Source organism: Phyllobates terribilis, unplaced genomic scaffold, assembly GCF_046119375.1.
Source record: "Phyllobates terribilis strain yellow unplaced genomic scaffold, ASM4611937v1 Scaffold_11__3_contigs__length_659146591, whole genome shotgun sequence".
In the NCBI taxonomy this organism is placed as follows: domain Eukaryota; kingdom Metazoa; phylum Chordata; class Amphibia; order Anura; family Dendrobatidae; genus Phyllobates; species Phyllobates terribilis.
The window spans coordinates 212,894,019-212,918,313 of NW_027362771.1; positions in this window are offsets into that span (position 1 = coordinate 212,894,019).

Consider the following 24,295-nt stretch of genomic DNA (forward strand, 5'->3'; position numbering starts at 1 on the left):
TGTCCAGGCTGCCCCCCATATATCCATCCTAGCCTCCATGTGTCCAGCCTGCCCCCCCATATATCCATCCTGGCCTCCATGTGTCCAGCCTGCCCCCCCATATATCCATCCTGGCCTCCATGTGTCCAGCCTGCCCCCTCATATATCCATCCTGGCCTCCATGTGTCCAGCCTGCCCCCCATATATCCTGGCCTCAATATGTCCAGCGTGACCCCCATATATCCATCCTGGCCTCCATGTGTCCAGCCTGCCCCCCCATATATCCATCCTGGCCTCCATGTGTCCTGCCTGCTCCCTCCCATATATACATCCTAGCCCCCCCCATGTATCCTGCCTGCCCCCCCATATATCCATCCTGGCCTCCATGTGTCCAGCCTGCCCACTCCCATATATCCATCCTGGCCTCCATGTGTCCAGCCTGCCCCCTCCCATATATCCACCCTAGCCCCCCATGTGTCCAGCCTGCCCCCCATATATCCATCCTGGCCTCCATGTGTCCAGCCTGCCCCCCATATATCCATCTTGGCCTCCATATGTCCAGCGTGGCCCCCATATATCCATCCTGGCCTCCATGTGTCCAGGCTGCCCCCCATATATCCATCCTAGCCTCCATGTGTCCAGCCTGCCTCCCATATATCCATCCTGGCCTCCATGTGTCCAGCCTGCCCCCCATATATCCATCCTAGCCTCCATGTGTCCAGCCTGCCCCCCCATATATCCATCATGGCCTCCTTGTGTCCAGCCTGCCCCCCCATATATCCATCATGGCCTCCTTGTGTCCAGTCTGCCCCCCATATATCCTGGCCTCCATATGTCCAGCCTGCCCAGCATATATCCATCCTGGCCTCCATGTGTCCAGCTTGCCCCCTCCCATATATCTGTCCTAGCCTCCATATGTCCACCCTGCCCCCCATATATCCATCCTGGCCTCCAAATGTGTAGCCTGCCCCCTTTCATATATCCGTCCTGGCCTCCATGTGTCCAGCCTGCCCCCATATATCCACCCTGGCCTCCATGTGTCCAGCCCGCCCCCATATATCCATCCTGGCCTCCATGTGTCCAGCCTGCCCCCATATATCCCAGGGGGCGGGGCAAACCAGGGAAATCCCATGTACCCCGTCAGCCCAGTCCAACCCTGCCTCTAATGTGTTCCTTCAAAAACTGTGTACAACACCTAAAAGAATTGATGCCTTGATGCTGTTTTGAAGGCAAAGGGCAGGCATACCAAATATTGATTTAATTTAAATTTCTCTTTTGTTTATTCACTTTGCATTTTATTCATTGATAAAAATAATCTATTAACACTTCTATTTTTTAAAGCATTCTTTGCATAATGTTTTGCAGACGTGCTTAACCCTTCCACACCATGGGCAATTTCCATTTTTTTATTTTCATTTTTTTCTCCCCTTCTTCCAAGAGTCATAAAAAAATTTTATGTTTCCATCCACATAACCGTATGAGGGCTTTTTTTTTTGTCGATAAATTGTACTTTTGAATGACATAGTTCATTTCATCATGTGATGAAATGAACTGGAAAGTGGGAGAAAATTTCCATGTTGAAATTGTAAAAAAAGTGCAATTCCACAATAGCTTTTTAGTTTTTTTATTTACCATGTTCACTATACGGTAAAACTGACCGGGCAATATGATTTTCCAGGTCAGTACGATTAAACAGATATCAAACGCATAGTTTTTTTTAATTTAAGTTGTGAAAAAAACTTAGGAAATTCAGAGATGATTAAGGATGAATAACACCAGAAATGCGTAGATCGCCTGGTCGATCATCTGACCATCAAGTCATGGACTGTGCACTTATCCGTTAGCTACGTTATGCCATGCTTTTGATATGATATTTTAACCCTCACTATTGGAACTGAATTAATTCACCAATAAAGAAAAGTTTTACTCCGTGGAGCTGGATCCCTTTTCCTATGCTGTTATCATTACATTTCCATGCTCCAGAACCACAAGTGCATTTATGGCGGTGAGCTGTTTTTTTCTTTCATTGTTTATTGACTGCCTAAATCAACCATCATCAACTGGGAAAGATGCAGGCTCAGCTTGCGAGCCTGCATCAAAGTCAGGGACACAACATATGACGTAAATGTACGTCATATGTCGTGAAGGGGTTGAAACTCTTGCACAGTACTGCATAGAAGCACAACTTTGTATGTACACCCTAGTCATAAAAACTATATTAAAGAAACATAAAAATCAGATGTTTACCAAACACTTGGAGAATAGGTTCACCTATAGAGGATTTTGCACATGTATTAGGGAAGTGCATAGGCAGCAATTCAATATTACTTTATTTGTTATTCCATAATCTGGCCCGTGTTTAGTTATATATGCCATATACTAATATGCCAGTGTACAGGCTTTTTTATGGGATCATTAATGGTTGTAAAATGAGTATTGTTCATGCTATTGGTCAATACACTGCTCAAAAAAATAAAGGTTACACTCAAATAACACATCCTAGATCTGAATGAATGAAATATTCTCATTGAATACTTTGTTCTGTACAAAGTTGAATGTGCTGACAACAAAATCACACAAAAATCATCAATGGAAATCAAATTTATTAACCAATGGAGGCCTGGATTTGGAGTCACCCCCAAAATTAAAGTGGAAAATCACAACTTTGATGTAATGTCCTTAAAACAAGTCAAAATGAGGCTCAGTACTGTGTGTGTGGGCTCCATGTGCCTGTATGACCTCCCTACAATGCCTGGGCATGCTCCCGATGAGGTTGTGGATGGTCTCCTATGGGATCTCCTCCCAGAACTGGACTAAAGCATCCGCCAACTCCTGGACAGTCTGTGGTGCAACGTGACGTTGGTGGATGGAGCGAGACATGATGTCCCAGATGTGCTCAATCGGATTCAGGTCAGAGGAATGGGCGGGCCAGTCCAAAGCTTCAATGCCTTCATCTTGCAGGAACTGCTGATAGACTCCAGCCACATGAGGTCTGGCATTGTCCTGCATTAGGAGGAACCCAGGGCCAACCGCACCAGCATATGGTCTCAAAAGGGGTCTGAGGATCTCATCTCGGTACCTAATGGCAGTCAAGCTACCTCTGAGAAGCACATGGAGGGCTGTGCGGCCCTCCAAAGAATTGCCACCCCACACCATTACTGACCCACTGCCAAACCGGTCATGCTGAAGGATGTTGCAGGCAGCAGATCACTCTCCACGGCGTCACCAGGCTCTGTTACATCTGTCACATGTGCTCAGTGTGAACCTGCTTTCATCTGTGAATAGCACAGGGTCCAGTGGCGACTTTGCCAATCCTGGTGTTCTGTGGCAAATGCCAAGCGTCCTGCATGGTGTTGAGCTGTGATCACAACCCCCATCTGTGGACGTCGGGCCCCCATACCACCCTCATGGAGTCGGTTTCTAACCGTTTGTGCAGACACATGCACATTTGTGGCCTGCTGGAGGTCACTTTGCAGGGCTCTGGCAGTGCTCCTCCTGTTCCTCCTTGCACAAAGGCGGAGGTAGTGGTCCTGCTGCTGGGTTGTTGCTATCCTACGACCCCCTCCACATCTCCTGGTGTACTGGCCTGTCTCCTGGTAGCGCCTCCAGCCTCTGGACACTACGCTGACAGACACAGCAAACCTTCTTGCCACAGCTCGCATTGATGTGCCATCCTGGATGAGCTGCACTTCCAGAGCAACTTCTGTGGGTTGTAGAGTCCGTCTCATGCTACCACGAGTGTGAAAGCACAACCAACATTCAAAAGTGACCAAAACATCAGCCAGAAAGCATTAGTACTGAGATGTGGTCTTTGGTCCCCACCTGCAGAACCCCTCCTTTATTGAGGGTGTCTTGATAATTGCCAATAATTTCCATCTATTGTCTGTACCATTTGCACAACAGCATGTGAAATTGATTGTCAATCAGTGTTGCTTCCTAAGTGGATAGTTTGATTTCACAGAAGTTTGATTTACTTGGAGTTATATTCTGTTGTTTAAGTGTTCCCTTTATTTTTTTGAGCAGTGTATTATATTATAGCGAACAATTTTAACAAATGTCCATTTAAAAAAAAGAGTCCAAACCTACAACATTTTAATGGTTTCTCACTCTTCATTTTCTCCAGATGTTGCTTGCTTTTGCATTAGGGTACTTAACATGTTCAGATACAAAACACCAAGGAATATTGATTATTTTAATTTAGAAATACAAATATTATACATATGCATCAAGAATGGCTACCTTTACCTTATAATACATAATATAATTTAACTCTGTGTACCATGTGAATTTGAGAATTTACTTTTGAATTTAGTTAATTCCAAAGCACCAGCCTTTGAGTATAAGTGACCCATAGAAGTTAATGTATTACTACTATATAGGCTTATTATCCAGTTTGTAGTCATCCTCCAATGTGGAATTCTTGCAAAAAATGTTAACAATCTATTAAAAGTGTTAAATAAAAGTTACTGTTATTTCCAAAACCCCAAAGTTGTGGAGCTGAATGGTACTAATAAAAAGACTAGAAATGCCATCCTGACTTCATCATATTCCTCAAGACTCAGGATGTCACAAGGACCTGTCTGCAGTTTTATGTGTGGATTTCTTTTCAAACATCCTCATTACTCTCTTGTGACTGGACTAACATAAAAAGCTTTATGTGTCTTTAGAGTGTTGATGGTTCTTAGATTCCCTTCACTAGTAAATGTCACTTCATGACACTTTTCAATGTCCGTTGATTGTCCATATTGCCAGCATTTATGTTTAAACAGGAATAAAAAAACACAAAACGTCCATTGAAAGGAGACCAAACTCATTTCTCTGAGTTAAGGCCAACAGTCTAATGTGTATGGGGATTCCTGACAGATGATGTCGGGGGGAAATAAGGATCTGACGTGTCCGATTTCAGACTGCTGATCCTTTTTATCTTGGCGAGATCATCTGCTATCAGAGGAATCTGTCAGCAGCTCTATCTTAGAGAACACATGAGCGCTTGGCATCAATTGGTGGAGTCAAGAGAGCGGCAGCCAACCAAACGATTGGTCAAGCCATCATTTGGCCAACAGCTGTCTATTGTTCATGGGGTACCTTAATGCCAGACCTCACAGCAAATCAGTAATCTGCTAGAAAACATTGTCTAATTAAAGGGATAGCATACTCTAATACTGCCCTTAACTTTACTAATGCATTATGTCTTTTTAATGTGAGTTACCAAGAAGTTGAGTTACTAATGATCCATTTATGTCACGAGCTTGGTTTGTTGAACCACTGTGCCACGCACCGAGGAGTGCCTGGAGGTGCGTAACTAGGGGCCTCGCTCAATCCGACCCCATACACACGGCGGTTTTATGACTCCGTGACCCGAGAAAGGAGAAGGGAGGTAGCCTAGGTGATGCTCCAGAACAGACCAACGGACGCGCAGCAGTTGGACCCTGTAGGACAGGCAGGATGGTGCCCAGGAGCGGCAAACAGGATAGCACTGGAGAGCGTCAGACTTGGTTGCACCGGAGTGCAGCAGGCTTGATTGCAGCGGAGTGCAGCAGGATCGCACCAGAGTGCAGCAGGCTTGATTGCACCGGAGTGCAGCAAGCTAGTTTGCACCAGAGTGCAGCAGGCTTGGTAGCATGAACTAGTACGCAACTTTCACAACATAGACTGTAGAACAGGAAGGTTGCTCAGGTACCTCCCCAGTAGGGAGGAAGCAATATATATGTAATGTTCCACAGCCATTGGCTGGGAACGTAATGGCAAGTGCGCGCACTGGCCCTTTAAGAGGGCGGGACCGCGCTAGCCCTAAGGACACGACTGAAAGCCCTGATGGAAGCAGGCAGAGCACGGGGAAGGGAAGCGCCGGCCGCAGCGCGGGTGAGTGAAGTGACAAGCCGGAGACCCTGCTTGTTAGAGCGGGGATCCGGTGTGGCGCTAACAATTTACACTGCAAGATTATTGTGACCAAGCTGGTTTATTTAACAAAACATCAATCAGTAATAAACAATAGTAATCAAGGTGAGCAATAGCCAATAGAAAGGTATCAGTAAATACTGACGTTACCATAAACACCCTGATTACTTATTAGCATAGATCTATTGATTACCATATATTTAAGACTTGAAGAAGTGGCCTCTGGATGAAAATGCAAAAAAAAATTTCAGATGATTCTGTAAGGAGCAAGAAGAAAAAAAACAACTACTGATCACTGGAACAGGCGTCTTGATCCCCACTTTATTCCTTACTGCACAAGCGCAGTGAGGCAGAGTTTGAATGAATCAATGGTCATAAATTCATCCTGCTGGTCCACTTGATGGTTTTCAGGTTGACATAAAGAGTGAAATGTTGCACTTGGCTGTCTCCATCTCAATATCAACCCTTTAAGAAGCCTTGCCACATGACTTAGACTTGTTAAAGGGTCAATATTGACTTTTAGGATTGCTACATCTGACTCGCCCCCTGGGCCGTGGGGCACCCGGGACCGGGCTTCTGTGCGATGCTGGGGGTAGTAGTGGCAACCCGATCCCGTGGCTCAGGATGGTCAGACCAAATGCTGTGGCAGTCTATTAATCAGTGTTTTGGATGTCCGACTACGCCACCCGTGGATTGCGGTCAGGGATGACCGCCGCTGCGAGGCAGACCACTGAGGCTGATGTTGGTGTGCAGCACAGGGGTAGGACAACTCCCCACGGGAAGAGTGTAGCCTCAGGGCAGTGTAGGTGAATGGGGGTGATAGTGCAGGCCGCAATAGTAAGAGTTCAGAGTCCGCTTCAAACAGTCCAGGGTCTTTATTGCAGATGTTATTACTGACCCAACAGGAGTACCGGTTAGGAGTGGGCCTGGGTATCTGAGAGCATTCGGGCGAGCCCCACTGGTCAGGGTGAGTGTGTAGGCCTACCGTTCTCTCTATGCTCTTTCTGACTATCCCCCTCTTCATGGTGTAATAGCCCACGTCCCTGAGCTGGCCGTGTACTTTGCCTGTATGGCTTGCGACTCGGGCTTTAGGTACCTTTTGCTTTCTCCTGCTGTACTGGTCCCTCTGTGTGGCGGAGCCTCCAGGCTTCTTAGGCCAAGGGACCTGAAATCCCTCGCGGGTTGGTTCTCTGCTGCTGGGCTTGCACCCCTGACAGCCTCGGACCCCAATGTCGGGTGGTGATTCTCTCAGCCAGGACCGGCTCTCGTCGCCTCTGTCCCTGGCTTGCTGTCTCTCCTCTGCCTCACGGACTCCTCAGCTGCTGCTGACCTGTCTCTTCCTCTAAGGAACCCTTCTGGTCACTTCAGAAGTGGGTTCTGGTCTCTCTAACCCTGCCCCAGTTCCAGCTTTTATAGGGGCAGCCTGCTCCCCCTACTGGCCTGGGACAGGAGGTGCTGCATGCTAATGGTCCCTGACCAGTGAACCTCCCTCCTGCTCTCAGACACAGCCTTTAATATTTGTGGCATCCAGGCCTGGGGTGACACACATCCAATAGATGGCGCTCAAGTTCAAGTCTTCTTCCTTTCCAAAGAGGCAATTTGCATATTTAATTTCCCAGAGGAGCATTGAATGACCTATAAGTCTCCTTATAACAGCTTGGCACTCTCCACAAGAAGAAACCTCTAACACTTAGAACCTCTGTCAAAGGCCTCTCACCTAGCCAAAACAGATCTCCTACTTTGCACTGAGGAGGTGGCTACAAGTTGGGTTTCTGGTTTGGCTTCTCATCTTAAGTCATGGGGCAAGGTTCGTTAATGTGCTGATATTGACTTTTAGGATTGCTACCTGAATGTTAATTGCTATATAAGGTGGCGCTAGAGGTTAAGTCCTCTTCCACTCTGAAGAGGCTATTTCCATATTAATGTTAAAAAACATCAAAAGTCTGCTAGTGCGCTTTGTTATTAAATGGGGTTTTGGTTACTACCGGTTACCATCCATTTCTTTGGTTAATTTGACATTACTAAGGCTGTGTTTGTGTTCAAAAGCTTGAAAGGGGGTGGATACAGTCATAGGAAACCTCTGAGTGTTACAGACGTCTTTTCAGGGCAACTGGAGACTTTGCAGTATTGCAATTCATGGCATATCAATTGGCTGCTATATAGATATTTGGGAAAGACATTTGGCAAACCTAGCTAATTTGAATTTCAAAAGATTTGATTATCTCTAGTATACATAGACTTCTACATAGGCAAAAAGACATTTAATGTATATATGTATTTTATAAAAATGGAAAGGAATTCATAGACAGTGTAATTTGATTTATTTTAACTACAGAACACTGTAAGAGCTTATTCACAAATCAGTGTTTGTTGGGTGGGCTTTCATTTTTATTCCCTGACATCACAGTAACACATTACCAGGAAAAGCTTAGTAGGCTCCATCAGGTTTTTTTTTAATACAAGAACAAAGTTTATGATGGGTGGTAAAAGCGGATCCATGGGCAAAAAACAGATGAAAAATGGTCCATTCTCCTGCAAAAGTGAAAAATGTACAGATATGTGACTAAGGCCTAAGATGTAGTAATTTATGGAAGCAGCCCATCCAGTGAAATAATAATGGGTTTCCAATCTCCTTTGACTTTCTAGGCTCAAAATATATCAAGCAAGATGAAACAGCTAAATCACAAGTAGACAGTAGAGACTATCTATGACATCGATTCAGTTGCTGGAATAATGAAAATGTTCAATTCAATAATATACATCTACTTAAATCTAGATCTTTTATTCAGACCAATATATATCTGGCTATCATTGTGTCCAAGACAAAAGCTGGACTCATCGCTTAAGACCTTCACTCCAGTTTCCATTGCTATATGCCTGCATCCAGTCTCCATCTACCACGTGGGCAATACCATGACCTGGACTTCACAAGGGAGTCCTACTTCCGTGATCATGGGGTGGGGTGGCATAATATTTGGTAGCCAGACCCCTTTAGTCTTCATTCCTGGTTCACTAACAGCTCGGTGTGAGATTGATTTTGTCATGGAACCATTGATATGGCCATTTCTCTAAAGTGTCCCAGGAGCCATTGTCCAACACAATACCAGGCTGAATGTTGCCCGTTCTGCTGGAAGTAGTTTGTCTGGCCTAAATGAGTTACTATGGTCTGTAGTATTTCCAGACACCTTCCAGTGAGCACAATTGCACAGTGAGTTGCCTGTAGCGGATCTTGATGATTTTTCTTAGCCATTAATAACCTCATTGATATCATACCAGGGCATGGGCATGTAAGTGGATGTATACCAGGGCATGGGCACGTAAGTGGATGTATTTCTGTATATGGCACTCAAACTTGATGCTGGATAAATCAAAATATTTAGAAAAATTTGTTTCCATTATTTCATCATTTGCATATCATTATCATGATTATGGATTGCATGATTTTCATAAAGCGACGACTTTTTCTTCTTGGTGTTGCAATTTCAAAGTGGAGGGGTATAAATAAATATATATATATATATACAGTACAGACCAAAAGTTTGGACACACCTTCTCATTTAAAGATTTTTCTGTATTTTCATGACTATGAAAATTGTACATTCACACTGAAGGCATCAAAACTATGAATTACCACATGTGGAATTATATACTTAACAAAAAAGTGTGAAATAACTGAAAATATGTCTTATATTCTAGGTTCTATAAAGTAGCCACCTTTTGCGTTGATGACTGCTTTGCACACTCTTGGCATTCTCTTGATGAGCTTCAAGAGGTAGTCACCGGAAATGGTCTTCCAACAATCTTGAAGGAGTTCCCAGAGATGCTTAGCACTTGTTGGCCCTTTTGCCTTCACTCTGCGGTCCAGCTCACCCCAAACTATCTCGATTGGGTTCAGGTCTGGTGACTGTGGAGGCCAGGTCATCTGGCGTAGCATCTCATCACTCTCCTTCTTGGTCAAATAGCCCTTACACAGCCTGGAGGTGTTTTTGGGGTCATTGTCCTGTTGAAAAATAAATGATGGTCCAACTAAACGCAAACTGGATGGAATAGCATGCTGCTGCAAGATGCTGTGGTAGCCATGCTGGTTCAGTATGCGTTCAATTTTGAATAAATCCCCAACAGTGTCACCAGCAAAGCACCTTCACACCATCACACCTCCTCCTCCATGCTTCACAGTGGGAACCAGGCATGTAGAGTCCATCCGTTCACCTTTTCTGCGTCGCACAAAGACACGGTGGTTGGAACCAAAGATCTCAAATTTGGACTCATCAGACCGAAGCACAGATTTCCACTGGTCTAATGTCCATTCCATGTGTTCTTTAGCCCAAACAAGTCTCTTCTGCTTGTTGACTGTCCTTAGCAGTGGTTTCCTAGCAGCTATTTTACCATGAAGGCCTGCTGCACAAAGTCTCCTCTTAACAGTTGTTGAAGAGATGTGTCTGCTGATAGAACTCTGTGTGGCATTGACCTGGTCTCTAATCTGAGCTGTTGTTAACCTGCGATTTCTGAGGCTGGTGACTCGGATAAACCTATCCTCAGAAGCAGAGGTGACTCTTGGTCTTCCTTTCCTGGGGCGGTCCTCATGTGAGCCAATTTCTTTGTAGAGCTTGATGGTTTTTGCAACTGCACTTGGGGACACTTTCAATGTTTGCCTAATTTTTTGGACTGACTGACCTTCATTTCTTAAGCTGATGATGGCCACTCGTTTTTCTTTACTTAGCTGCTTTTTTCTTGCCATAATACAAATTTTAACAGTCTATTCAGTAGGACTATCAGCTGTGTATCCACCTGAATTCTGCACAACACAACTGATGGTCCCAACCCCATTTATAAGGCAAGAAATCCCACTTATTAAACCTGACAGGGCACACCTGTGAAGTGAAAACCATTTCCGGTGACTACCTCTTGAAACTCATCAAGAGAATGCTAAGAGTGTGCAAAGCCGTCATCAAAGCAAAAGGTGGCTACTTTGAAGAACCTAGAATATAAGGCATATTTTCAGTTGTTTCACACCTTTTTGTTAAGTATATAATTCCACATGTGTTAATTCATAGTTTTGATGCCTTCAGTGTGAATGTACAATTTTCAAAGTCATAAAAATACAGAAAAACCTTTAAATGAGAAGGTGTCTCCAAACTTTTGGTCTGTACTGTATATATATATATATATATATATATATACTAACACATGACAATATACGTAGCATAACATTTGTCATAAGCATAACATTTATGATTCAGTTCCCATAGATCACAGGATGTTTAGGTCCAAAGCAAACAATGCCAACAGTAATAACTCAATAAAATTGGTTGAGCCTTTAGAAGACATATTGGTTACTGGAGTTGTAGATGGCCACATATGGCTGAAATTAGCCTCCTGACTAAATGAACAGTTTCCTCTGATGTTTGCAGAGGTTTTGTCTGAGCACTACATTCTGCAGTATCAGTATAATAAGTAACACACTGGTCAGGATCACAGATTAGTGGGGTATTTATTTCAGACTCTATTATTATATGTACTCGTATTGTTGAAGGGGTTGTCCAGGACGTACATTTTTATGACATATTACTGTGAAGTGGAAGATAAAATGCAGTACTCGGCAGCGGCCACTAAACTCCATACAGATGTAGAATGTACAATGTATATAAATAAATAATAAATGCTTTGTCTGTATCCTGCAGGGTAGTAAAGAAATCCTTCACATTTCACCATTGGTGTAATGGCCACTTCCAGGAATGATTGACTTCCTTAAAGCATGTTTTGTCAGCTTTAGGAGGATGACAGCAATGTTTTCATTGGGATAACTAACGAGATTGCTAGAAAGATACAAGTCTCTGTCACTATTGTTTTATCTCAAATGTATCCAATTCTGATAAGTACTTATTGATTTATATAACTGTTTTCTACGTTATTAGATGCTAACTTCTAATTTTTTGTTTTAATCTAGTTGTCTTTTATCTTGAGTTTCCTAATAAAGAGATCTCGGCAAAAATGTTCCACTTTTTCAACACATTTTAATTTAGAATTTGTAGTCTGTGATCTTTTCGGCCTGTTTTAGTGTATGTTCATTTTACTTAACAATTTTGAGTAAGCCAAACAAACAATGCCTTTTATCCTCCAGCTGCATTACACATCACCTTGTCTATTCCCAATAGATTTCAGACCTACGTGAGCTTAAGAGTCACTAACACAAGGAAGTATGCATTCCCAGGGATGCTTTACTTGTGAAAATATTTGTGTTTGGCCTTCAAGTTATCCTGATTCCTGACATTAGTATATGCATTCCTTTATAGTACCTCCGGGGTAAAATACCTACTCCATCACCATTTGCAAAGTCAAATATGAAATATAATTTAGCATGAAATTACTTTTGTATACTCCCACAAATACTACTGTTCAACTCCTGACATTTGACAAAGTGTCAAACCCAATGTTAGAGATAAGATTCCAAGACTAAAAGACTTACAGTGTCTGGTTACAGTTTTTTTTTTTTTCATTTAAAAACATTCTCATTTCTCCTTCTTAACTTGTAATGACTGGGTAAATTCATTTACATTTGACTTCTTTATAGTATATCTTTCTATATGTGTGTATATAATGTGAAAACTGCTGCACTACAAAATTCAAAATAATAGAAAAAGTGATATAGCCAAAGAAACAATTGCTGGAGTAGGAACAAACCATCAAAATATTGTTACAAATAAATTACTTTATTGAAACATAATAAAAATTATATGCATGCTTTAATCGTCTATAAACAGGAAAAAAGTCATAGAGGCAATTCAATAGCCCATAATATAAATAGGTGCAAAATATTATCATGATGTACACACATATACAGGGAGTTTATTATATAATTTCATATAGTGAATACCATCATTCAATATAAATGCCCATAGAGTTCACAATAAAGTGCAAAAAGTCAGTATAAAGTGTTCTGCTTACCCATTATGTATCAGCGATATTGAATCCGTCACACTACCTCTATGCACGTTTAGTGTATTGCTTTCTTCCCTGTATGAAAGCAATGTTCAAAACGTGCGTCGGAGGACTGCAGCTATTAAACGATCTGTGGTCGGCTACATTTGAGCCGATTGTCAATAGTTTAATAGACTGTGTAGAGAGGCCAAACTCACAGAATGAACATCATATTTTACACAGGATTCTGTAATGTTGTGAATGATGGTTAAATCATCTCACCAAATGGGAGAGCATTTTTTTGTTCGTATGGTGATCGGTGGCCTGTTTAGGCTGGAAATTGTGAAACGATTGTTGGCTTGTCTAAATGGGCCCTAAAGTTGTGCAAAGGTTGTGGTCTAACCTAGGCCCTGTTTTCTGAGGTGGTTAACTAGCCCTCTCCCCCCATAAAAGTGGTTACATTACTGGTGATTTGTTAATACGTGCAATAAATATGATCACATGATACTCCATAAAGCCACGGTCATTTTTACTAGTTCATCTTTTATGTAATTTTTCTACTTAGTTATTGGTCTCAGTGATAAAAAATGTCAGCTGATGGCAATGGCAAGTGAAAAGTAGAAAAACTATGCTTCAGGACATTCTAAACTAAGCAATTTAGTTAGGCTACCTTTCTAATGTTAATGCGTACATATTGTTTCAGGTAACTTTTAATAATACATTGTCTTGAGTGTACATGAGGAATAACACGATTTCTGGCTGTAATATGACTTGTATCCTTCATAGGGGCGAATTAAGAATACCCAGGGCCCCGGGCAGTTTAGAGGGTGTGGGCACCCTTAGCACCCATTGTATCACGTGTAATGTCTCATGATTCCCTTTGAGAGATCATGTGATAGGTCACGTGATCAACACACAGGTGCTCTGGTGCACATCTGCAGGTGCAAAATGAAAGAGAAAGCAAAGCGCCGAGCAAATTTATTTCCCTTATGTAAAGCTCTATACAAAAAACATAACGCTATACATAATATAGGATACTATGTAATAAAGATAGCGCTATATTTTCATCCTAAACTCTATTTCATCTCAAAATCGAATCTTTTTTTCTAATATATCGTATTTTTTGGATTATAAGAAACACTTTTTCCCCCTAAATTTGGGGGGAAAATGGGAGTGCGTTTTATAATCCGAATGTAGCTTACCGGGGGGTGGCTGGGGTGGAGTGGGGTCCCAGGAGGCAGGGTCGCTGCTGCTGGAAGCTGGTGGCCGCAATGCTGCGGGCCCCAGGCTGGGAGAAGGGGGTGTTCGGTGGTGTGAGGATGTGGCGGTCCTTGGGCTTTCACACTTCCCATGGTTTTTGTAATTTTCAAACTTTTAATTTTATGCTCTTAAATCAAATAGTTATACCACACAAAATACAAACAAAATATTTAATAAATAACATTTCCCACATGTCTACTTTACATAAGCATAATTTTTTAAGCATAATTTTTTTTTGTTAGGAAGTTAGAAGGGTTAAAAGTTTATCAGCAATTTTTAATATTTCCAACAAAATTTACAAAACCTATTTTTTTAGGGACCACAGCACATTTGAAGTGACTTTGAGGGGCTATATGACAGAAAATATCCAAAAGTGACATTATTTTAAAACCTGCACATCTCATGGTGCTCAAAACCACATTCAGGAAGTATACTAACCCTTTAGATGCATCACAAAAATTAAAACAATGTGGAAGGAAAAAATTAACATTTTACTTTTTCCCACAAAAATGTTTTAGCCCCAAATTTTTCATTTTCACTAGGGTAACAGGAGAAAATGGAACACAGAAGTTGTTGTGCAATTTTTCCTGAATACGCCAACACTTCATATGTGGAGGAAAACTATTCTTTGGGTGCATGGCCGGGCTTGGAAGGGAAGGTGCACCATTTGACTTTTGGAGTGCAAAATTGGCTGGAATAAATAGCGGACGCCATGTCGTGTTTGCAGAGCCCCAGATGTGCCTAAACAGTGGAAACCCCCACAAGTGACCCCATTTATGAAACTGCATGCCTCAAGGAATGTATCAAGAGGTGTGGTGAGCACCTTGAAACCACAGATGCTTCACAGAATTTTATAACAATGAGCCATGAAGATGGAAAAATAAATTTTTCCCATAAAAATATTCCTTTAGCTGCAAATTTTTCATTTTCACAAGGGTAACAGGAAAAATGGACCATACAATTTGTTGTGCAATTTCTCCTGAGTACACCTATACCGCCTATGTGGAAGAAAACGTCTTTTTGAGTGTACGGGAGGGCTCGGAAGGGAAGGAGCACTCTGATTTTTGGAGTGCAAAATTGTCTGGAATAGATTGTGGACGCCATGTCGCATTTGGAGAGCTGCCAAAATTCCAGAACAGCAGAAGCCCCCCACAAGTGAACCCATTTTGAAAATTACACATCTCGAAGAATTCCTCCAGGGGTGTAGTGAGCGTTTTAAACCCACAGGTATTTCATAGATTTATATAACATTGGGCTGCGAAAATGAAAAGTTACATATTGTCTACTAAAATGTTGTTGTAGCCCCAAATTTTTAATTTTCATACTGGATAATTGAAGAAAATGGACAACAAAATTTATTACGCAATGTCTCCTGAGTATGGCTATGCCCCATATGTGGTCAAAAACTACTTTTTAGGCACAATGCAAAGCTCAGAAGAGAAGGCGCACCATATTGGAGTGCAAATTTGTCTGGTGGTTTGAGTGGGCCATGTCACTTTGACAGAGCCTCTGAGGTGTCAGGACAGCAGTATCAGTATCCCCCATAAGTGACCTCATTATCAAAACTACACCTCTTAATGAAATCATCTAAGGGGGCAATGAGCATATTGACACCACATGTGTCTTACAAACTTTTATACCATTGAGCAGAAAAGAAACTTGTTTTTACATTTTTACCCCTATGATGGTGTTTTACCCCAGATTTTACTTTTTCACAATGGGAAATAGGTAAAAATTACCACATAATTTGTTACACAATTTCTAGTAAACTGCACATGTGGCCACACATTCGCAGAATAGTTTGTGGACTCCATATAGCTAGCTCCTAAGTGCCAGAGGAGCATAATGCGCCCTCAATTGATCCCAATTAGGAAATTACACCCCTCTGAAAATTCATTTACAGGTGTAGTGATGATTTTGCTAGCAATGGATTTTGCTAAGTGAAAATGCAAATATGCCATTATAGTGCCCAGTACATTGTGCAATCCATAAATTAAGTGGGCTCTCCTTGCTACAGTAATGCTAAACATGTGGACACTAACTGCGGTTTAGACACACTGTGGGGCTCAGAAGGAGGGGGCATTTGGATTTGGGAGCGTAGATGTCAATGGATTTCTTTTGGTGGGAGCTATATCACTTTTTCAGAGCCTTTATGCTATCAGTAATGTGGACACCTTCTATATTTCTGTTAACAGATGATGAACTTGAGTGAGGATTTGTTTTTATGTGGCTTGAGTAGAAGCTTTTATTGGTGGAATTGTAGGATACAGAACATTTTGGACCACATTTATCCTGTGCTCTACGCTGAACACTTATATCGGAGTTTCCATATCAATCTACAAAACAGATGATTTGGATGAAACCCCTGAGGAATCCATTCACTAATGAGGCAGCAGAGTTACTCTGGACTCTGTGTGGCTTCTATTCCGCAGTATCCGGCTTTTAAGCGGTGCACAAAATTGTGGCGGACCGCATTTTTATGCACACCTAAAAAGACGGGCAGCGCCGGATCATAGACCAAAGTCCACAGTGTATCCCTCTGCTTCATTAGGGCACAGACACACTGACATATTTCTCGTGTGAGGATCGCATCAAAAACCTCATACTGGACGGCACCTCTCCTGACCTGACCTTGACAGCTGCATAGAAATCCATCATGCTGTCATGTTCAGGTCAGGAGAGGTGCTGGCCAGTCCGTGCAGTGCAATGCAATCATCGCACCAGTTATATGGCAGTGTGTCCCTGTCCTTATAGAAAATCTTCCGCCGGAGGTTCCGTCTGAATCACATTTTTCAAAAATTTCCATGGAAAGCCTGGTGTGAATGCTCAGCGCAGAGCGCAGGACAAATGTGAGCCGAGCCTTACTGCTATCTTTGGGAGGCAGAATGAACAAATGAACAGCAGGTCAAGAATTGGTTTTATTTATTTTTTACACCGTTCCTCGTGCGGTATGAGTGATTAGATGGCTTTATTCTTTAGGTTGGTGTGATTACAGCAATACCAAATTTATATATTTTTCCATGTTTGAATACTATCACACACTAAAATAAAGTTTTTGCATCGCTATATTCTGAGAGCTATAACTTTTTTATTTTTGCACTGTATGGTGGCTTGTTTTTTTGTGGGACAAGATGATCTTTTCATTACTAACAAACTCTCCTTCATCGGCATCACAGAAACCTGACTCACCCCCACTGACACAGCTTGTCCAGCTGCACTTCCCTATATTGGATTCCATCTTTCCCACACACCCCGCTCCAGCGGCAAGCATGGTGGAGGAGTTGGAATCCTCCTGTCAGATAAGTGCTCAATCTCCCCAATTCCACTGCCACCCCCTGTTACTTTCCCCTCTTTCGAGGCACACTGTGTGCGCATCTACTCCCCCTCCAACCCCCAACTTGCTGTCATTTATCGCCCCCCAGGGCCAGCCACCACTTTCTTCGACCACTTCACCACCTGGCTGCATCACTTCCTTTCCGCTGACATCCCCACTATCATCATGGGCGACTTCAACATCCCCATTGACACTTCCCACTCATCTGTCTCTAAGCTTCTATCCTTCACTTCCTCCTTCACCCTTGCTCAATGGTCTTCAGCAGCCACTCTCAAAGATGGCCACACACTGGACCTCATCTTTACCCGCCTCTGTTCCCTAACTAACCTCTCCAACTCACCTCTCCCTCTATCTGACCACGACCTACTCCATCTTCCCTCTCCTCCCCAGGGGCACAATCCCCACTCCACAAACTTGCATCCCCTCGAACTCAAACACCTCGACCTACACTCACTCTCTGAATTCCTTCTCCCTCTTACCGACATAAGCTCCTTACATGATACAGATGTTGTTGCCACTTTATATAACACCACAACAGCTGCAGCCCTCAATTTCGGTCGTCCCACTCACACATACCAAAGCTCGCACAATCAACAGGCATCCCTGGCACACCAGCCTGACTAAAGAACTGAGACAGACCTCCAGGGTTGCTGAGCAGAGATGGAAAAAGTCCCATCACATTCATCGCATTCAAACAGTCCCTCACTACTTTCAAGTCCACACTCACTGCAGCAAAACAAACCTACTTCTCATCTCTCATACCCTGCCTGTCACACAACCCTAAACAGCTATTCAATACTTTCAATTCTCTCCTCCATCCCCCAGTGCCTCCTCCCTCTTCTCTCATCTCAGCCGAGGACTTTGCCTCATTCTTCAAGCAGAAGATTGATACCATCAGACAAAGCTTTTGCTTAAAGTCCCCACAGCCTCTTCTCATATCTACTCAATCCTCCTCCTCCAAAACTAGCTTCTCCGCCATTACGGAAGATCAACTTTCCTCCTTACTCTCCAAGTCACACCTGACCACCTGTGAACTTGACCCTATCCCGTCCCACCTCATCCCTAACCTTACTACAGTCTTCATCCCAACCCTAACCCACCTCTTCAACCTGTCACTAACAACTAGTGTCTTCCCCTCATGCTTCAAGATGCCCCGATCACACCCATCCTCAAAAAAACGTCCCTTGACCCATCCTCTTTGACTAGCTATCGCCCCATATCACTTCTCCCCTATGCCTTAAAACTACTCGAACAACACGTCCATTTTGAACTGTCATCCCACCTCTCCTTCTGCTCCCTCTTTGACCGCTTACAATCTGGCTTCCGACCGCACCATTCTACTGAAATTGCCCTGACTAAAGTCACCGATGACCTACTAACCACCAAATCCAAGCGACACTATTCTGTCCTTCTCCTCCTGGACCTGTAATCTGCCTTAGACACAGTGGACCATTCCCTCTTACTACAGATTCTCTCATCTCTTGGCATCAAAGACTTGGCCCTATTATGGATCTGCTCATGCTTAACGGACAGGACCTTCAGTGTTTCTCACTCACACACCACCTCCTCATCTCGCTCCCTATCTGTCGGTGTCCCCCAAGGTTCAGTCCTAGGACCTCTGCTCTTCTCAATCTACACCCTCGGCCTGGGACAGCTCATAGAGTCCCACGGCTTTCAGTATCATCTCTATGCTGACAACAAACAGATTTACCTCTCTGGACTTGATATCACCTCCTTACTAACTAGAATCCCACAATGTCTGTCCGCTATCTCATCCTTCTTCTCTGCTAGATTTCTAAAACTTAGCATGGATAAAACAGAATTCATCATTTTTCCCCATCTCACTCAGGCCCCCCATCTGACCTATCTATCAAAATCAATGGCTGTCCACTGTCCCCAGTCCCACAAGCTTGCTGCCTCGGGGTAACCCTGGACTCTAACCTCTCCTTAAAACCATATATCTAAGCCCTTTCCACTTCCTGCTGACTCCAACTCAAAAACATCTACCGGATCCGCACATTCCTCAACCATGAATCTGCAAAAACACTAGTGCATGTCCTCATCATCTCCCGCCTTGACTACTGCAACCTCCTGCTCTGTGGCCTCCCCTCTAACACTCTCGCACCGCTCCAATCTATCCTAAACTCTGCTGCTCGACTAATCCACCTGTCCCCCATGCTATTCCCTGGCCTCTCCTCTCTGTCAAACTCTTCACTGGCTCCCCATTGCCCAGAGACTCCAGTTCAAAACCCTAACCTTGGCATACAAAGCCATCCACAACCTGTCTCCTCCATACATCTGTGACCTAGTCTCCCGGTACATACCTACATGCAACCTATAATCCTCACAAGATCTCCTTCTTTACTCCCCTCTTATCTCCTCTTCCCACAATCGTGTGCAAGATTTCCCCCTTGCATCCCCCCTGCTCTGGAACTCTCTACCCCAAAGCATCAGACTCTCACCTACCGTGGAAACCATCAAACGGAACCTGAAGACTCACCTCTTCTGACAAGCCTACAACCTGCAGTAACCATCGCTCCACCACACGCATGACCAGCTTTACCCCACCTACTGTATCCTCACCCATCCCTTGTAGACAGTGAGCCGTTGCGGCAGCAGGGTCCTCTATCCTGTACCAGTTAGCCGTTGCGTTTTTGTTCAAGATTTTTGTAATTGTTTCTGCTATGTACACCCCCTTTTTCACATGTAAAGCGCCATGGAATAAATGGCGCTACAATAATAAATAATAATAATACCATTTTTATTTACATTGGTCTTTTTTATCACATTTTAGTCCACTAGTGGTATGATGAAAAAGCATAGCTTGTTGCCACATTTTTTATATTTTTTATGACATTCACTGTAGGGGCTTGACAGTTTTCTAGATTGGGTCATTCTGGAAGTGGTGATACCAAATATGTGTACTTTTTTGTTTTCTTTTATTTTTACATAAATATTTGTATTTATTGGGGTAATATTTTTTGATCTTTATTTTATGTTTTGTTTTTTTTTCAATCCTCTTATTAACATTTTTTAACTTTTTTACTTAGTCACTCTTTAAAACTCTGATCACTTGTCTCATGCATTGCAATGCACCAGAACTGCAATGCTTGAGACCTATGATATTATATAGCCAGAATGCATTTTAGACCCTGCCGATGGCTGGGTCTCACAGGCCACCATACCTGGCACATAATGAGGTCATTGTTTGACCTCCGGGTGCCATGACAGCCATCGGCTCCCTGGGATTTTGTTGCGGGTGTGCCGATGAGGGTGAGAGAGGGAGCCCACTCCCTCTCACAAGCTTCCACATGCCACGATCGCTATTGAACTCGGCATCTGGAGGGTTAATCAGCTAGGGGCTGTGTGGGCACAGGCCCTGGCTGATATTGCAGGTGCTCATCTGTCAGCTGTGCTGAGCTCCCGGTGGTGATCATGCAGGGAAGTGCTGATATTTCAACACTTCCCGGCGATTACATGATGTGATCTGTCAGTCAGATTGACTGACTGATCACAGCGATCAGACAGCGAGGACCGCTGAAATGGGTCCCCGCATCTCTGGCCATGCCGCTCAGCTGTCTCAGGGACAGCTGTCGGCACAGAGCTGCCACTGTGCGTTTTCACACAGTGACAGTTTTAATCCATGATGTACATAGCATGTCAAGATGTGGGAACTGACACCTGCTCATGACGTGCTTTGTACGTCATTGTTCGTCTTTGATGATGCTTAATTAGAGAATCTAAGTGCATGCTGGAATACTCAAATTAAGTGTCATCAAAGGGCAGAGGCTGAGTAGAAGTGACGAGAATGAGAGAGAAGAGACCAGCGCCCTCCCGCAAGCGACGTCAATTTCAGGGGCGGCTCTCTTCTCTGCTCACTCGTTCTTTACTTACACTGTGCAATGGCAGTGCACTCTGTTACCAGCTCTACACTTCTGATCAGAGCCGGCAAGAGAGAGCATTGTCACTGTGCACTGAGAAGAATTTTGCACAGTAGCGGGATTCTACTGAGCATCTGTCAAAATTGACAACCGATGCATGTTCAGTAGAACAGGGACTAGCTCATCCCCTGAAGTGGATGTCACTGATGATACTTCACTTCAGAGAGGGGTAAGAAGCTGTGGCAGTGACCCCACCCTCTATTAATTATCGTGTCCTCTCTCCCATCCTCCACCTCCAATTCATTATAAATTCCTCTCTCCCACCCCCCACCCTCAAGTCATTATCATTTTCTCTCCCACCCTCACCCTTAATTCAGTATCATTTGCTCTCTCCCACCCCCATTTAATTAATTTTATAGAAAAAAACAGTTTTTAATACTTTTCGCTCCATATGAACAGCTGCAGCTCCATTTCTCATGATGGTGTATACATGCCAGTTCCGGAACAATGACATCAGGCTAAAGCATGTCACAAAAAAGGCGATGGGAGTTCCCCTGGAACTGTGCTGCCATTCTGTATTACTGGCGGAGCTCCAGGAAAGCTCCCTCCCGGGAGATGTGCACCACCATTGGGGCACAAAACATTATAATGAGGGCAATCTGGCATGGACCCCTCTGGAGCCTTGGTCGCCAGGCGGTAGCCCAGATTAGCCTCATTATAATCCTCCTATTATACTTCACCAATTTTCTCCTCTGCAACAATTCTGGCAAGACGCAGGCTACTTCCAGCCTGTGCCCTGTTGAAGTAGGCGCACACAGGCGACATAAGATGGTGCAATGCAGTGATGTCATTACGCTGTCAAGCACCCACTGCTGCACTTAATAAAAGAGGAGACGGTGGATGGAGAGCCGAGATTAGGTGAGTATAAGCTTTTTTTTAAATCCTTATATTGCTTGGCCATGAAATAAGGGGCTGTGTGGGAGGTATGCAATGCGGGGCTGTGCAGGGGAAGCATATAATGAGAGGCTGTGTAGTGGGGGGCATACAATGAGAGGCTATGCAGGAAGAGCATACAATAAGGGGCTGTGAAGGAGGGGCATGTGCAGGAAGGTTAAACAATGAGGGGCTCTGCAGGGGGGGGGGCGAAAATGAAGGGCTATGCAGGAAAGCATGAAATGAGGGCCAGTATGGGGTAGGGGCATGAAATGAGGGGCTGTGCAGGAGGGGCATATAATGAGGGACTGTGCAGAGAGGTCATACAATGAGGGGCTGTGCAGGGGGGCATAAAATAAGGGGCTGTGCAGGAAGGGCATACAATGAGGGGCTATGCAGGGGGCATGCAATGACGTCTGTGCAGGAAGGGCATACAATAAGGGGCTGTTCGGGGGGGCATAAAATGAGGGGCTGTGCAGGGGGGGCATAAAATGAGGAGCTGTGCAGGGGACATACAATGATGGGCTGTGCAGGGTGGTATAAAATGAGAGGCTTGCACGGGGAGCATAAAATGAGGGTCTGTGCAAGGGGGCATAAAATGAGGGGCTGTGCAGGAAGGTTAGTATAAGCTTTTTTAAATCCTCATATTACTTGGCCATGAAATGAGGATCTGTGTGGGAGGCATGCAATGCGGGCTGTGCAGGGGAAGCATATAATGAGAGGCTGTGTAGGGGGGGCATACAATGAGAGGCTATGCAGGAAAAGCATACAATAAGGGGCTGTGCAGGAGGGGCACATAATGAGGGTCTGTGCAGGAAGGTTATACAATGAGGGGCTCTGCAGGGGGGGGCATAAAATGAAGGGATATGCAGGAAAGCATGAAATGAGGGCCAGTATGGGGGGGGGGGCATGAAATGAGGGGCTGTGCAGGAGGGGCATAAAATTAGGGGCTGTGCAGGGGGGCATAGAATGAGGGGCTGTGCAAGGGAGCATAAAATGAGGGGTTGTGAAGGGAAGCACGAAATGAGGGGCAGTGCTGGGGTGCATGAAGTGAGGGGCTGTGCAGGCAAGCATGAAATGAGGGGCAGTACAATGGAGCATAAAATGAGGGGCTGTGCAGGGGGCATGAAGTGAGGGACTGTGCAGGGGGCATGAAGTGAGGGACTGTGCAGGGGGGCATGAAATGAGATACTGTGCAGTGGGGCATGAAATGATGGGCAGTGCGGGGGGGGGGAATGAAATGAGGGGCTGTGCAGGGGACAGAAAATTAGGGTCTGTAAAGTGATGGACAGCAAAGTATATAAGGAGCTGTGATGACCATACTGTATATGGGGCTGTGGAGGTCATTATATTGAGGGCTGTGGTGAGTGGTGACCATACTGGATATGGGGCTGTAGTGAATATCATATTGTTTGAGATGCTGTTTGAGGATCATAGTATTGTATGGGGTGCTGTGGGAAGCATCATAGTATACAAGGGGCGGCTGTTTTGGACATCATACTATTTATGGGGGGCTGTAGTGGACATCATACAATATATGGGGGCTTTGGTGGTCACCATACTATATATTGGCGGCTTGCTGTGGATATCATACTGTATGGGCAGCTGTGGTGGACAACATACTGTGTACGGGGACAGTTTGAGGAGTGGTTACAGTTTGAAGAGGGCTGCATGGTGGCCAATATGAGGGCATAGAGTGAAGAGGGGGCACAGAATGGATATGGAGAGGGGACAGCATGATATGGGGGCACAGTATGGAGAGAGGTTAGCATGGCGTGGGGACAGTGTGGAGATATAGAAAATGTAATGGAAAATTAGAGAGGAGACAGCCATGGTATAGGTCGTGGTTCATAAGGGCAGACGGTTTATCGGTTATACTTGATAATGGTAGACATTGTGGAGGTCATATACAATAGGAGGCTAGGCTTATTTATGGGTCCTGTATGGACAAATATTTTTATGCAGAGTGCATTTTAATAACAGTTGTTAAGGGCACCATGTGGGGATGTGCTACAAAAGACCGGAGAGGAGGAAAGTCTGCAGAGACTAGCTGTGGATGTGAAAAGTCATCATGACATCTAGACAAGATGAA